The sequence below is a fragment of the Gigantopelta aegis genome, chromosome 8 (genome assembly GCF_016097555.1).
Source record: "Gigantopelta aegis isolate Gae_Host chromosome 8, Gae_host_genome, whole genome shotgun sequence".
NCBI classification, from domain to species: Eukaryota; Metazoa; Mollusca; class Gastropoda; order Neomphalida; family Peltospiridae; genus Gigantopelta; species Gigantopelta aegis.
Genome location: NC_054706.1, coordinates 14,175,713 through 14,191,430, shown reverse-complemented (window position 1 = coordinate 14,191,430; position 15,718 = coordinate 14,175,713). Strand labels below are relative to the sequence as shown.

The window sequence follows — 15,718 nt, the reverse complement described above, 5'->3', positions numbered from 1 at the left end:
TACTACCTTTACAATATCAGTGCCTGTATACTGATGCCAGGTGTTTCTGATCGCTTTAATATTAAGTTTGTAAGTAGCCAAATCTGGATTTGGTCTTCCAATAATTTTGTACGTACGAAAAAAATACAATTACTGACATTGTTTTATTGCCTATTTCCGATTGATCAGTCAAGTGGATAGGTGGGTTATGAGCTCAAACGCGACTCACTATCGCGTCTCGTCTGCAGTTTTGTGACGTCATCTTCCACTAGAACGTGCTTAACATCGACAAGACTTGCTGAGTCGGCCGGTGTGTGCTAGCGCACACTTTCAACCTTTTTCTCAACTCATCATTCGGTATGTGTATGCCAAGCATTAGTCCGCCAGTGGACACAATGACGTCCTTACGACTACATAACCGACGACTGTTGTGTCGAATAAATACTTTTTAAAACACCTCGAGTCCAAATCGGTAAAGTCTAGACCATTTTCCTCTCTTGAGGACTGCACGGGCTAGTTCGGCTGTCCGGTTATTTGCCAAGATGTCGACTGTACGGAAGTGTACTGTTTGGCGTTTTCACAATCCGATTGGCCAGTAATCGGATTTTGTACGATCCGCAGTTTCAAGGATTCGGTCTTGGCGTAATTATCCTGCTGTCGTTACGTGTCCAAACAAGTCTGATGTTGTCATGTTTTTTCACTACCTTTGGCACACGGTTTAGGGTTTTACCTAGCGAAGAAAAAGGGTGGAAGGTGGGTGGGTGGGTGGGTGGTTGGGTGGGGGGTGGATGTTGTCTCTGCGAAGAACATTAGAAAAAGGGTGGAAGGTGGGTTGTTGGGTGGGGTGGATGTTGTCTCTGCGAAGAACATTAGAAAAAGGGTGGAAGGTGGGTTGTTGGGTGGGGTGGATGTTGTCTCTGCGAAGAACATTAGAACAATGTACTCTTTAGCTTAAAAGTGGCATTTTTGTCTAGCTGGAGTAAACCTTCTGTTCCTCTTTATATTACCACACGCACGCACGCACACACCCACACACACACACACACACACACACACACACACACACATCGGCCCTAGTTATTTTAGCTAGCTACAACATTCAGATTGTGTTGCCTGCAGGATCAAATCTTCACTGTACATAGGACAATATTTGAAAATCTTAGGTAACCGGAAGTCCATTCACGTGAGTTTTACTTAGATAATTGATTGTTCGGTTACGTGAATATAGTTCTAGTAACCGATGAGTTAGCTCTAACTAATGTAAAACACTTGAACTACGGTTCTAGGCACTTCCAATTTTAGAAATTAATTGTTCACCACATAACCAATTGGCAGTTGAACTGAACAACGGGTCTCGTGAAATATTTTGCCCTACAGTACATTTTTGGTAAAGAAACGTTTTATTAAATGGCATCTCAACTTGCCAAATCAGTGTTGATTATGCGCAGGTGTCTTAATACATATGCTGACAGCTGGTCTAGATAATGAGAGAAGAGACATGCAAAGTCTACTTCTAATTAGCAGCAATATAGATTCCTACATGCCCTTCCCCAACATAAAAGGATAGATCGTAAACATTTGATATGGAAATTATGGAGGAAAGTTGGCTGTAAGAGAACGTGCATATGTGCGTAAATAGTATGTGTGTGTGTGGTGCCGGTATGTGGTGTGTATGATGTGATATGTATGTGGTGTGTGTATGTGTGTGTGTGTGTATGTGGTGTGTGTATGTATATTTGGCGTGTGTTTGTGTGTGTGTATGTGTATGTGGTGTATATACTAGTATGTGGTGTGTGTATGTGTACATATGTGGGGTGTGTGCGCGCGCGCGTGTGTGTGTGTGTGTGTGTGTCTGTACGTATGTGTGTATGACTGTGTTTCTGTGTGTCTTTGTGTGAAGGAATGGGGGAAGTTTAGAGAAGTCCCTAGCCTAACTAACTTGGGGAGAGGGTAGTAAACAGATGAAATCAGACCACAGTAGTATCAGTATTATCCGGTAAACACGAAGAGCACCTTTAAACTAAAAAGGTCTCTTTTCGAAACAGTTTGAAGGTAGTTGGAACAACTAACCCCTTCCTCTCCACCTCGCAAAACCCTGAAGAAATATCGATCTTGTAACAAATGATGAAATAGCACCACAATCAAACGACCTACCACCGAGCGAAACCCGTCTAGTTACAAAGGATTATTTACTTGACATCTTGCATTACTGAAGTGCTCACGTAGCGTCCAGGCGAAAACGAAGAAAGAAAAACAAACCAAAGCACACAAAACCGGCACTTTTTATAATGATTATTTGTTTCCGAGTACCTATGACAATTATCAAGACAAGATCTGTTCACGGTGTTTGGCCTAAGACTACATATCGTGCTCCGATTTCTGTAGAACGTAAACATAAGTTATATTTGTACCTGAATAGTAAATGGACACAGGCTTATTTAGTGGTAAATAAAGAAGACAGTCTGCTTGAAAAGATCTCTATGAGGACTAGTCACTTGTTGCATACTTTTAACGAGTTTGATCGGTTATTTCGTGTTACATATGCTTTTGACTACACAGAACATTTGTTGACTAGTTCCATTTCTAATGTCACTACTACTACCACCATCATTACTACTACTACTACTACTACTGCTACTGCTGCTACTGCTACTACTGCTGCTGCTGCTGCTACTACCGCTACTTTTCTACTATTACTATTGCTGCTACTGCAACTACTACTACTATTACTACTACTTAGTACCTACTACTACTACTATTACTACTACTGCTATTACTACTACTACTACTACTACTACTACTACTACTACTAACACTACTACTACTGCTACTACACCCACCACCATCGCAATTACTGATGCCTTGTCACTACCGTAATGGGAACAGTACAGTGTTTCTACTTGTTCAACCATCATGATCACTATCACACACCGTAATCTACAATCAAGTGGACGACAAACAGGGGTGGGGGGAGGTGGAACTGGATGGTGATCACAAACGCATTTCTAAAGCCGACCATTACCGTTGACAATGCCGTGTTTACCTTGCCTTGGCCTACTGCGGAAACACCTTTGCTTTAGGCCTATTCATAGCGCCGCCATGATGAATAGCCATCAGGGAAGCTTGTATCATGTCACCTGTCTATGTCCATTTGGACACAGCGCGAGACATCCCGAGATGAATTACAGCGTGTTTGCAAACACTGAATAAAAATTCTAAACTTTACTGGATTCATGCTAAGAAAATATGACCTATTTAGGGAACACCCTTTTTAATTTCCACCGAATACGTGTACGACGAGACTTTTAAAATTGATACAGTGCAAAATGTTTTACCAGTCACGTTTTATGAAAGATTTTCATAAATACTTTAATTTTGCCATGTGAGTTTTAAAAACCGAAATTTATGTTCTAGTAAATGCAATATACTCTGCCAAACAAAAACAAACTTATATTTCAATAATGCCAGGTTTTGGTTATTAATATTTATTTACCTCCCCCCCCCCCCCCCCGCCCCTCCCCAGTGACAACCGAGGGAGATGTTTAGCTGCGATAATTGTTTTAGCTACGATAATTATTTAATATTTAATTACTAACTCGTGTCAATATACTTGTAATTGTTGTACACAATACTTCGTTATTCCTAGTCCGTGTACATCAATGACAACAGCTATAGAAAATAATATTTTAGCAAGATAACAAAACGCAAAAAAAGTAAATATTTACAAAGATCACCCTCTTGCTCAAAGGTAAAGGTCAAGACATTTTTCATGTTCAAGGTCGTATTTCTACACGATACAGAATCAAAGGGATGTTTTAACAAAGTCGTGATTGCATCAATTCATGAATCACCGACGCCATATAACCGTAAATAAAATGTGTTGAGTGCGTCGTTAAATAAACCATTTCGTTCAATTTATGAATCACTGATTACTATGTGTTTGCGAAAAGATACGCATATTACGTCAAATAAGAGAAACCGAATATGTATTATCCAAGGCAGTAGAAAATATATTTGAAATGGGGAGAGGACTTGGAGATCCTTAGAAAGGTAGAAAGGTAATTGACACTATCATTCAGGAATGAGGTTCTAGTAACAAAAATGTATTATCCAGGACTGTGAAAAATATATTTGAAATGGGAAGGGTGCTGGGAGAAACTTAGGAAGGTAGAAAGGTACTAGCTTGACGTTATCTTGATGGATAGAGGTTCTAGTAACGAAAATGTATTATCCAGGGCTGTGGAAAATATATTTGAAATGTGAGTGGGGGTGGGGGTGAGTGTAAGATACTATCTTGAAGAACGGAGGTTTTAGTAACGTACTTTCTTCTAAGAACAAGTCTGGGCAATGCCAAACGGAATTGCTAAGTATTTTAAGCATACATTTACCATTATTATAATAAACTTTACCGGAAATATTCATAACAGACGGGTAAGGGTTTGATACCACCATAGCGTTTGTTCCCTTTGTCAACACAATGGCCTTAATATACATTTTAATTTTACAGACAAATTCTTTATTTACGTGTCACCTTGTGTACAAATTAAGACAAATACAACAATCAAAATAAGGCAACACTATCTACATATACCCTGTAACTACAGCATACCTTGTCGCCATATTAACATTCATCCAAATGTGTATTCATATCCCAAAACCAGAATCAATTACATCTAACAATACATGTACTATGTTCGACATACACTCCCCCCCTCTCCCCCTCTCTCTCTCTCTCTCTCTCTCTCTCTCTCTCTCTCTCTCTCTCTCTCTCTCTCTCTCTCTCTCTCTCTCTCTCTCTCTCTCTCTCTCTCAACAGAATAGTACTTACCTTATTACCTGTCCTACAAACATTCTCGCCTTGGCGAACACAGAATCAATATCAAAGGCACAAGCGAAAGATGGACCGCCAGGTATCCTTTCCACTATCTGTGACGGACGTTACGGAATACTATAGCACGACGTTACGCTCGGACAAACCGGCTGCCGGAATGTCATATGGCGGCCATAATTCGAATAGTTGGCGACGCGTATATGTTTATTTGTGGCAGACCTCGGCGTGAGGCGACTGTGCTAGATGGTCAAGGAGGCGGTTTATAGGCGGTCCAGTGTGTGTCTGTAGCAGCACATGACGTCTCTGAGAATCGTTATCTTTTTATGAATTTGTTTTTCATAGTTCGGAGATAAGGCTGCTCATTAATAAAGAGCTTTATCTCGGCACTCATGTCGGCATAAACCCAGTTTGTTATTAATAACGTTTTGGTCAGTTCAGGGGTTTATTTTACTGTTGATGCAAGACGAATGTACTGGTCATCAAAGTATGGTAAAATTCAGAGCGTTAATTCAGCTATTATGTCGGCATAAACTCAGTTTCATATTAATAACGTTTATGTCAGTTCTGTTTTTATACCGTTGCTGCAAGATTAGTGCACAGTGCAGGGTGTATACTATCAAATCAAATCCCATAGACGATAATAGTAACATATGTGGCTAAAACTCCTACCTCCAACGTATCAATCGACATAAATGCCACGGATAAAAATACTACCACCGCTCACCCTTAACGTGAATCAGGGGGAAAAAATGGGGGTCAAGCTGCTCATTTCTGAGATAACAGGTAGCGTCTATGACTACCCTAGTTCTGCGCAAAATTCGAGTACTTTTTTTTACAGGTACCCCATTAATGTTTCAAGCACAAGGCTACTTGACACAGTGGTACTAGATGAAATAAAATTGTATACATTTTTTGCCCAGATGAAACTATATTTTTTTACAACCAACACACATTTATCACCAATCACAGGACTTGTGGTGTTCACTTCTTTATCAAAAGTTCGGTGCACGAGGATGCACCGAACTTTGACCCAGCCGGAAGTTATTGGGTTTAGTACTACCTGCAGGCCGTAATAGTATGGTCAAATTCATTAATTTATTTACCTTTGTTTGATAGTGAATAGCCAATGTTTTTCGTTTGTTTTTTGTCCTAGGGTATCGTTAAGTATTCATTCATTCATTTGGTATAGTCTGTGATATAGCAACCACCTGTTTATGCAGATCAATTTAGATTTAGTCCTTTTGCAAACAAATAAAAAGAGAATATGCGCTGTGAAATGTTCAGAGACTTTATTTTGTGTATACGTTTAGATTTTCTGCTTATTCGCCATTTTAACATCATTACTACTACTACTACTACTACTACTACTACTACTACTACTACTACTACTACTACTACTACTACTACTACTACTACTACTACTACTACTACTACAAGAATGAGAGAAGAAAACCCATGTTACACAGGCTACTCTATCGAACAAAGACATGATAGTATATACCACAGTCAATGAATTGCCAGTCGTGGAGCATTGTTTGAAATTGTGGCAATTGAACGAGTCTACGCAGGGGATCGATTACATGAGCCATCGATCCTCAGGCAAAATATCACTGACCTACATCCAAACCCTCGAAATAAAAAAAAAGTCAAGGGTTTAGCGGACAATATTACAATCTTACTGTGGATCATATTATGTCATCATAAGCTGTTTGCGTTACAACCAGGCCGATGTTTACTCGAAAATGCTATCCTGTGCAAATTATGTAACACAAAGAAAGAATTGGCACCGATTCAGAAACAAAGGTCTACCTTTGATACAGTATGTATAAACAGTGAAATAAGCCAACCTTGCATATTTCAAATGGGACACTAAAGTACCTTCCAAAAGACACGAACAGACTTGCTAAATGTCCCAAGAACATATTAAACAAGAACGAAAACAGCACAAAAATACTTACATATTACTGCCTTCTAGCGAAACCATTACAGAATTTTACAACGAAGTCTTGACACGTCTTTGTTCCATAGTTCATATTCCTCCATTTGCAACAAATGCTAAGTATTGGGTAGTCTTGTCGTAGTATTCCGGTTCACACAATGTCACATAGTACCTCGTCAGTGGTTCATGACATGTCGATATTCGATCAGGCATGCAAAACACGATTACGGTTTGGACAATACCACCGCAGGTTTCGTGTTTCACAACACAGATATTGAGGAAGAAAAGAAATAAGTTCAGTAGACCGTCTCTAATTTGTCCTCAAAAACCAAACGCAAATGTAGAAAGGAGGGAATATTTTAGTTTTTTGCGCGAATGTTTAAAAAGGAAGAAAAAAATAGACACTATAACAGAACTAAAACTGTTAAAATCTGAGTGTTTTCAAATTATGTAAATTGTCGTCTGCTAGATCAGTTGTCGTCTGCTATATCATGTCCTGTCTGCAGATCCCGTGCAGGTCTTACCTGACGGAGTGACGGGGAAAATCAATAAAGACGCGCACACACGAAATAGAAATCGCTGATGTAACAAATATCTTAATCTTCAGAGAGACAGAAATGAAAAAAAAATACAATCTGAAGATTTGCCGTAATCCTGCAGCTCGTGTGTTTTACATACACTCTTAGATTGTAATACAGAAAATCCTATCTGTTCTTTCATCTTTAAGAGATTTGCAATAAAAGACGCTCGAAGGTCGGCAGGTATACATTTTATAGGATTCGCTGCCTGGTGTTATAAGAAAATAGTTTTTAAATTCTAGTTGTTGACTCGTCAATCGCTAGGGGGTTGTATCTTCTGTTTTAATGAGTTTAATTTTTGTCTTTGTTTAGCGTCTTTTCTCACAATACTAACATACTCGATTGGTAGCGAAGCATGTAATACAATTCAAGATCACAGCCTGCAAAGTCAAAGAAGTGTCAAATATATTTTGTCTTCGATAATTTGACTCGATAAAGCAAAGGATGCGCAGCTTTCCTACACATACAGGTAGATTCAATTTAAAAAAAAAAAACCTTTACAAAATGTGATATGTATTCAACTAATAATATTAAGGACAATATGAAGTCAATAATCAAAGGTAAAGGTCGACTTGTAATTTATACACGCACACACTGTTAAAGTTTGTTTTGTTTAACAACATCACTAGAGCACATTGATTTATTAATCATCGGCTATTGGATGTAAAACATTTGGTAATTTTGACATATTGTCTTAGAGAGGAAACCCGCTACATTTTTTTTTCCATTAGTAGCAAGGGATCTTTTATATGCACATCCAATAAACAGGATAGCACATACCACGGCCTTTGATATACCAGTCGTGGTGTACAGGCTAGAATGAAAAATCGCCCAATGAGACACACAATGTGTCTTTTGTTTAAAGTTTGATAATAAACCATTATCACTATCTATATAATGTAATATGCAAAGCTTTTTAAACAGTTTTTGATCGTTTTGATCGCTTCTCTCATTTTGATTTGTACTGCCGACCGCCTTCTTTGTACTTTTGGGGCGAGACGTAGCCCAGTGGTAAAGCGCTCGCTTGATGCGCGGTCGGTTTGGGATCGATCTCCGTCAGTGAGCCCATTGGGCTATTTTTCGCTCCGGCCAGTGCACCACGACTGGTACACTAAAGGCGTGGTATGTACTACCCTGTCCGTTGGATGGTGCATATAAAAGATCCCTTGCTGCTAATCGAAAAGAGTAGCCCACGAAGTGGCGACAGCGGGTTTCCTCTCTCAATATATGTGTGGTCCTTAACCATATATCTGACGCCATATAACCGTAAATAAAATGTGTTGAGTGCGCCGTTAAATAAACCATTTCCTTCCTTCTTTGTACTTATCCGATACCGGTCTTCGCAAGAATATTTTTGCCCATGGGAAGCCGCCATCTTTGTCATTTAATATAGAAGTGGCTATAAATACAGCGACCGTGTATATAGCTTTTCGAATACCGGCTCCGAGTACACAATTGCACTGCAACCATGGGAAGCTGGACAAAAGAATACCAGCCTACCCTATCCCACCCCCAATCTACACAATTGCACGGGTCTCACCTGGATTGTCATGCAACGACCAGAAGCGGTCAGGCCCCTGTAAGGACCCTATGGGCAACCTAGGGAGACACCACAGCACCATAGAGGTCTAATTAACGAGCTACTCTCGATTCACTAATGTCAAAACCTATACTAGCTCTGGAATTTTCTTTTTAACCGACCGTTCAAAATTGCGCCTAATGGCCCAGTAAAATATTATTATTAAAGGGACCTTCCTGAGTTTGCTATATTGTAAAATGTTTCCGACTAGTAAAATATTTGTACGATTAAACTTATATATTAAATATATTTTCTTGTTTATTCAAGGTGTTTCTGGTCGTCTTAATATTTGCAAGAAGCCCAAACCGGATTTTGTCTTCAAATAATTTCGTATGTACGAAAAAAAAAAAGTTTTATGAAATAAAATGAAAATTAACCTAGTACAAATATTAGAACGATCAGAAACACGTTTAATATACAGCGACTAATATTTTATGCAGAAAAATATATTTGATATGTAATTACAATCGTTAAAAAGTCTCTGTTAGTCAATAACACCTTAAAAATTGCAGCAAACTCAGGAATGTCCCTTTAATGCCTATAAAGTATTGTCTGTTAAGATCAGCTACATGAATGAGATCTACAAGTTAGTACATGTAATATAACCCGAGCTAAAGTTTCCTCGGGGAAGGGTTAATACATGCTTTTATCATGAAGAGCAATAAAACTAATATTCATGATCTACAACCGACTCATTGGTATATATCAACGTAAATTTATGGGTTTTGTCATGACAAAAACAAACAAGACTGTCATAAAGATTTAGTGTAGCTGTAATCTAAGTTTACGTTGAATTTGCATATTATGATGAAGGATGGTTTTTCTTTGTAAGATGACTTAGAGTTCGGGAGAGGCGGGACGTGGCTCAGTGGCAAAAGCGCTCGCCTGATGCGCGATTGGTCTAGGATCGATCCCCGTCTGTGGGTCCATTTGGGCTGTTTCTCGTTATAACCAGATCACCACGACTGGTATATTAAAGGCCGTGGTATGTACTATCCTGTCTGTGGGATGGTGCATATAAAAGATCCTTTGCTACTAATGGAACAATGTAACGAGTTTCCTAAGACTATAATTATGTCCATATATCTTTCAGACGTTTGACATCTAATAGTCGATGATTAATAAATCAATGTACTCTAGTGGTGTCGTTAAACAAAACAAACTTTAACTTTTGGTAGTGGGGGAGGGACGGGATATAGCCCATTAGTAAAGCGCTCGTCTGATTCAGTCTAGGATCGATTCTCGTTACAGCCAGTGCTATCTTGTCTGTGGGATAGTGAATATAAAAGATTCCTTGCTACTAATGGACAAGTGTTGTCATACTGTCATACTGTCTAAATGTCATATGTTTAACATCTCACAGCAGATGATTGATCAATCAATGTGTTCTAGTAGTGTGGTTAAACAAAAAGAAACTTGGTGGGGAGGAAGAGAGGGAGGGAGGGAGGGAGGTATTTACCTCTTCTCCTGTTCGAACTGCCGCTGTGGGGGTAAGTAAATAGATTTACGGAGACATCTACAGTCATGTAGGTAAATCCACTGTACACACACCCAGTCGTGTGTGTGATCTCTTGTCTACAAGGGTTAATATTTGCCAAAACGGATTTACTGTCAAACACACAGCGTGCACGTTTTTCTGGGATAAGAAGCTAATGAGTATAGAAAGTTGGCAACAAAGAAACGAAGGAAAATACGGTTCTCGTCATTTGCAGCACGTTGTCATCGCGGCTGCAGCAAGTTGCTTTGAAGAGTTTATATTGGTTGTAACACGCTTGTACTGTTTTTGGTTTCTTTTTTGTTTGGTTGGTTTAATCAGGACACATGCAGGATTTTACAACGGGTGTCGGGGCCAAATCAGAAGTGCGGAGGCGGAACATGGTCATGTAGATAGATCCTATGGTTAAACAAAACACTTTAACATAAACATTTGTTAATTTAGTTTCTCTCTTTTTTTCTTTCTTCTGTTAGTTACATGGTGAGTTGCAAAACCTATTGTTATGATCACGACCAGTTACACGATTGATAAATAAAATACATTGACTTTGGAAAAGTGTACATATAAAAGACTGTGTAGTCCATGTCGTCAAGAGTAGCCTGCCTCTCTCTCTCTCTCTCTCTCTCTCTCTCTCTCTCTCTCTCTCTCTCTCTCTCTCTCTCTCTCTCTCTCTCTCTCTCTCTCTCTCTCTCTCCCTCCCTCTCTCCCTCTCTCGCTCTCTCTCCCTCTCTCTCTCTCTCTCTCTCTCTCTCCCCCCTCTCTCTCTCTCTCTCTCTCTCTCTCTCTCTCTCTCTCTCTCTCTCTCTCTCTCTCTCTCTCTCTCCAAACTGACATTAAAGACATAATCCCTTCCTTTGGGAAATATACTAGTTATGAAGCTCTAACTTGTATTGGGAAAAAGTTATGTCTATTGGGGGTGAGGATGGGGGTGGGGTTGGCCACACGACTGTCTGTAGCTCAACCAACCCTGTGTTCAGTGACGGCGAGTGACGCTAACCTTCGCGAACTATTTGACTGGTTCCCGATGTGGTCAAATATTCTGTCATAAAGCGGCAGCGAACTTCTATGCTTATGGACAATTAGCACGGGTTTAAAAAAAAAAGAAGGAAAAAAAAAGGAGAACCAGTCTATCTGTAACAAAAATTCCGTACTCGCTACGGACTGGTACTCTTCCCAAACTACATGGTCTCACATACCAATTCGTCACGACGAGGGTTTGATATTATTTATTTTGTGACAGTGGTTACTTATCTCCTAATGGGTGTACGAGTGCACGAAAAGCATTCCATCTATACCCCTATTAAGACTACATTGACAAAAATATTTACTTGGGATCAGATATACAAATAAATTTGTGTTAGCCAGTGGGCGTGCTGCATTGTTAGAGTATTAGACATCACTTTGTGCAAGCGTGCATTGTTAGCAGTTTAATGAAAGATACCTTGGTTACGTAAATGGTGAAAAAGTGGATTAGTGTCATGACACAAACCCGCTGTAAATAGTTAATTAGTCCATTTTGCTTTAGAGATGTAATCCATGTTCGCGACAGCAGAATACGCAGAAAAGCTTACAACCTAAAGGTAGTCATACACGGTCCTACTTGTCTGGTCAAAAATAAGTTTGTTTTGTTTATCGACACCACTGGAGCGCATTGATTAATTAATCATCAAACATTTGGTAATTCCGACTCGTAGTCATAAGAGGAAACCCGATACATTTTTCATAATGCAGTAAGGGATCTTTTATAGACACTTTCACGCAGACAGAAAAGCACATAACACGGCCTTTGTCCAGTTGCGAAGACCGACTTCGGTGGCGTCGTGGCAGGCCATCGGTCTACAGGCTAGTAGGTACTGGGTTCGGATCCCAGTCGAGGCATGGGATTTTTAATCCAGATACCGACTCCAAACCATGAGTGAGTGCTCCGCAAGGCTCAATGGGTAGGTGTAAACCACTTGCACCGACCAGTGATCCATAACTGGTTCAACAAAGGCCATGGTTTGTGCTATCCTGCCTGTGGGAAGCGCAAATAAAAGATCCCTTGCTGTCAATCGGAAGAGTAGCCCATGTAATGGCGACAGCGGGTTTCCTATCAAAATCTGTGTGGTCCTTAACCATATGTCTGACGCCATATAACCGTAAATAAAATGTGTTGAGTGCGTCGTTAAATAAAACATTTCTTTAAAACATTTCTTTTTGTCCAGTTGCGGTGCACTAGTTGGATATCTGGTCATGATTCACAGTTAACAGTTTGACAGCATCCACATAAGTCAGATAATATATTAGTGTAATACCATCAGATCTTGATTATAGAAAATCTGATCAAATAATGGTCAACGTACACATACCTACAACTAAATGATAATGGGTTGTTTTGCATACAAGTTGTTTTAACCAAAACGACTCATTATACACGATCCTATAATACAGTTCATGCTTTTAGACAAATCGATAAACTAAAAGTCATAAGAATATGTTGGGGGGGGGGGGGGGGGGGGGGGGGGGGGGGGGGGGGGGGGGGGGGGGTTGGGTTGTGTTGTTGTTTTTGTCTGTTGTTTGGGGATTTGGGGGTGTTTTTCTTTCTTTCTTTTTTGGGGGGGGGGAGAAGGAGGGGAGAGGAGGTGTTTTTGTGGGTTTTTTGTTTTTTTAATTTAATTAAATTAACATGTTTTTTTTAAATCTTTTATTTTATTGTTATTAAATAAAAGCTCATCAAAAGAGCGTCGTGGCATATGGTTCTCGTCCTAAAATGGCGCCTTAATATGAATTTAAAAGTTTTGATTAATATCAAAGAGATATATTTACAAATACTTTACAACAATGTCATCGTGCACTTGAAGGATATGCTATCTCGTTTCACCGTACACGATACTAAATCCAGAAATAAAGATTTAAGTGTTTCTGAACGTGTGCGAACTGTTGAAAGGGTATAGGAATAAAGAGAACTTTTAAGTCACTGCCCACCGGTATTAATGCCTTCGTACAAACATATTTACACTGACATTATGCAATCTTCTGAACTGAACTGAACATTTATTTCTCTCAGGCCGTAATCCACGGCATATGAGGAACAATATATAATACAACAATTCACACTTTTTAACAAGATGACAGAGTAAAACTATTCACATAAGTATATCTACATAAAACGAACATGGGAATATAATTATAAATAATTGGTTTGGGTTTGCATACACAATAATAATACAATAAAGCTATGAGCCGGAGGGCTTGAAAGTATTCATAATATGTTTACAAAATATTGCAAGTTTTCGGAGGACACCAGTTTTTTTACAATTAAATAATTCGTGAAATTTATATGTGTTTGGTTTGGATCGATAATATTTCGGTATATATTGAAGTCTGAATTGGTTGAAATATGGGCATGTAAAAATATAATGGAATTCATCTCCGATGTCGTTAGTGTTGCATAAAAAACACAATCTATCATGTAATGGTTTACGTATCCATCTACCTGTCTCTATTGGAAGATTGTGGTTTGATACTCTAAAACGTAAAAAATTCAATAATCTGATGTACCGACATCAAAAGAGGTGGATATCACTGAAGATCGTGACAAATCTGCATTGCGCTGAAAATCGTGACAGTTGCAAACAGTTCAGCGCACGCCTAAGTAAATAAAGCATTACATTATTTCACTGAAAATTTCATAGACTGTTACAAAACGTTCCAAACATCTGTGATGTAAACAGCGAATCATTTTTAAAAAACAAAGCGAGTAATGTGTTCACACTGCACATAAAATAACATTAATTCGTGACACGTTTGGATTTATTGTCCGACTTTTTCAACAATGTATTTTAAGAATGGTGCGGCACCATGTAAAAACACATGCTTTTCGCCCCAACAGGAAGTTTTGATGGCGCAGGAGGAAATAAAACTGTATTTTTTTTATACATTACGGCAATAACAAAAATGTCGCCCACCCAACAATAAAATACATCGTTGTCAACTATTCAACTTTTATATTTCTTGCTATGGAAAACAATAATGTATACTGTTGCAAGTATCTTTTTTTTTTAATTTTCACGTTACATGACAAGAAATAATTACGTTGGCTATTTCCATCATGTCACCGAGACATTTTCTGAAGGGTTAGTATTCTACGAACGCATCCTAAAATCAGACAGGCCGACAGAACGAGAAAGATAGACAGAAAGACAGAAAGACAGAAAGGCAAACAGAAGGAGAGACAATGAGAGAGAAGGAGAGTGAAAGAGGGGAGAAAGAGAGACACACAATTGCGCCCCCCCCCCCCCCCCTCCCCCCAGTGCTAGAGCAAAACCTCAAATACGGGGGAAATTATACAGATATTCGGGCAAAATGTGCTAGCGTGAGACCTTTTTACTATGTGTTTCCATCATTCAACCCTAGTTACCGGCCTCGGTGGCGTCGTGGTAGGCCATCGGTCTACAGGCTGGTAGGTACTGGTTTCGGATCCCAGTCGAGGCATGGGATTTTTAACCCAGATACCGACTCCAAACCCTGAGTGAGTGCTCCGCAAGGCTCAATGGGTAGGTGTAAACCACTTGCACCGTCCAGTGATCCATAACTGGTTTAATAAAGGCCATGGTTTGTGCTATCGTGCCTGTGGGAAGCGCAAATAAAAGATCCCTTGCTGCTAATCGGAAGAGTAGCCCATATAGTGGCGACAGCGGGTTTCCTCTCAAAATCTGTGTGGTCCTTAACCATATGTCTGACGCCATATAACCGTAAATAAAATGTGTTGAGTGCGTCGTTAAATAAAACATTTCTTTCTTTCAACCCTAGTTATAATCCATGTAAAAATGCGTAGTGATTCGTTTGCAATCCTATAGTATATAGCTGGTTGGTAGTAATGCTAATATGAATAGATGTTGTTATCCAGATTCGGGCATTTTCGTTTAATTCGGGCAAAAGCCAGCCTGCCGACCCCCCCCCCCCCGACCCCCCACCCCCCTACAAAAATGGGAGCCTATACGGCTATGCTAGCAATTATTACAATTAACTACCAGTATTAACAAAGCAAGGGCTATCAACAAAATAACAATTCGGTATAATTGACCCGAAACAGAATCACCATGGTAACCAATGAAATTACGAATAATAGCCATTGACCTTAGAGCTTATCATTTGCGCATATCAGCCGAACATCTTCAGTAACATAACTAGGTGGGCTGTGTCTTCAATGAAATCAAATTATAACCATTCGCCCATGACCGTACGGTATTATGCACTGGAACGCCCATGGGTCACTGGCCATCTATATATCTGATAAAGTTAATGGGAGTTTTATGCACCCTCCAGAACATCGTAA

General features: G+C 39.4%; 1 protein-coding gene across 4 annotated transcripts in view; it reads right to left on the bottom strand.

The window, feature by feature from the left end:
- LOC121378559 overlaps positions 1-15,718 on the bottom strand; it is a 69,980-nt gene that overhangs the window by 30,921 nt on the left and 23,341 nt on the right. The window contains exon 1 of one of the 4 annotated variants that reach the window (XM_041506791.1): positions 6,769-7,398. The exons of 2 other annotated variants lie outside the window; for them this stretch is intronic. The gene's annotated coding sequence lies outside the window, so the exon portion shown is untranslated. Of the gene's footprint in view, positions 1-4,807; positions 5,344-6,768; positions 7,399-15,718 lie in introns of those variants that run through there. One more of the 4 variants, XM_041506790.1, reaches the window with a different exon arrangement.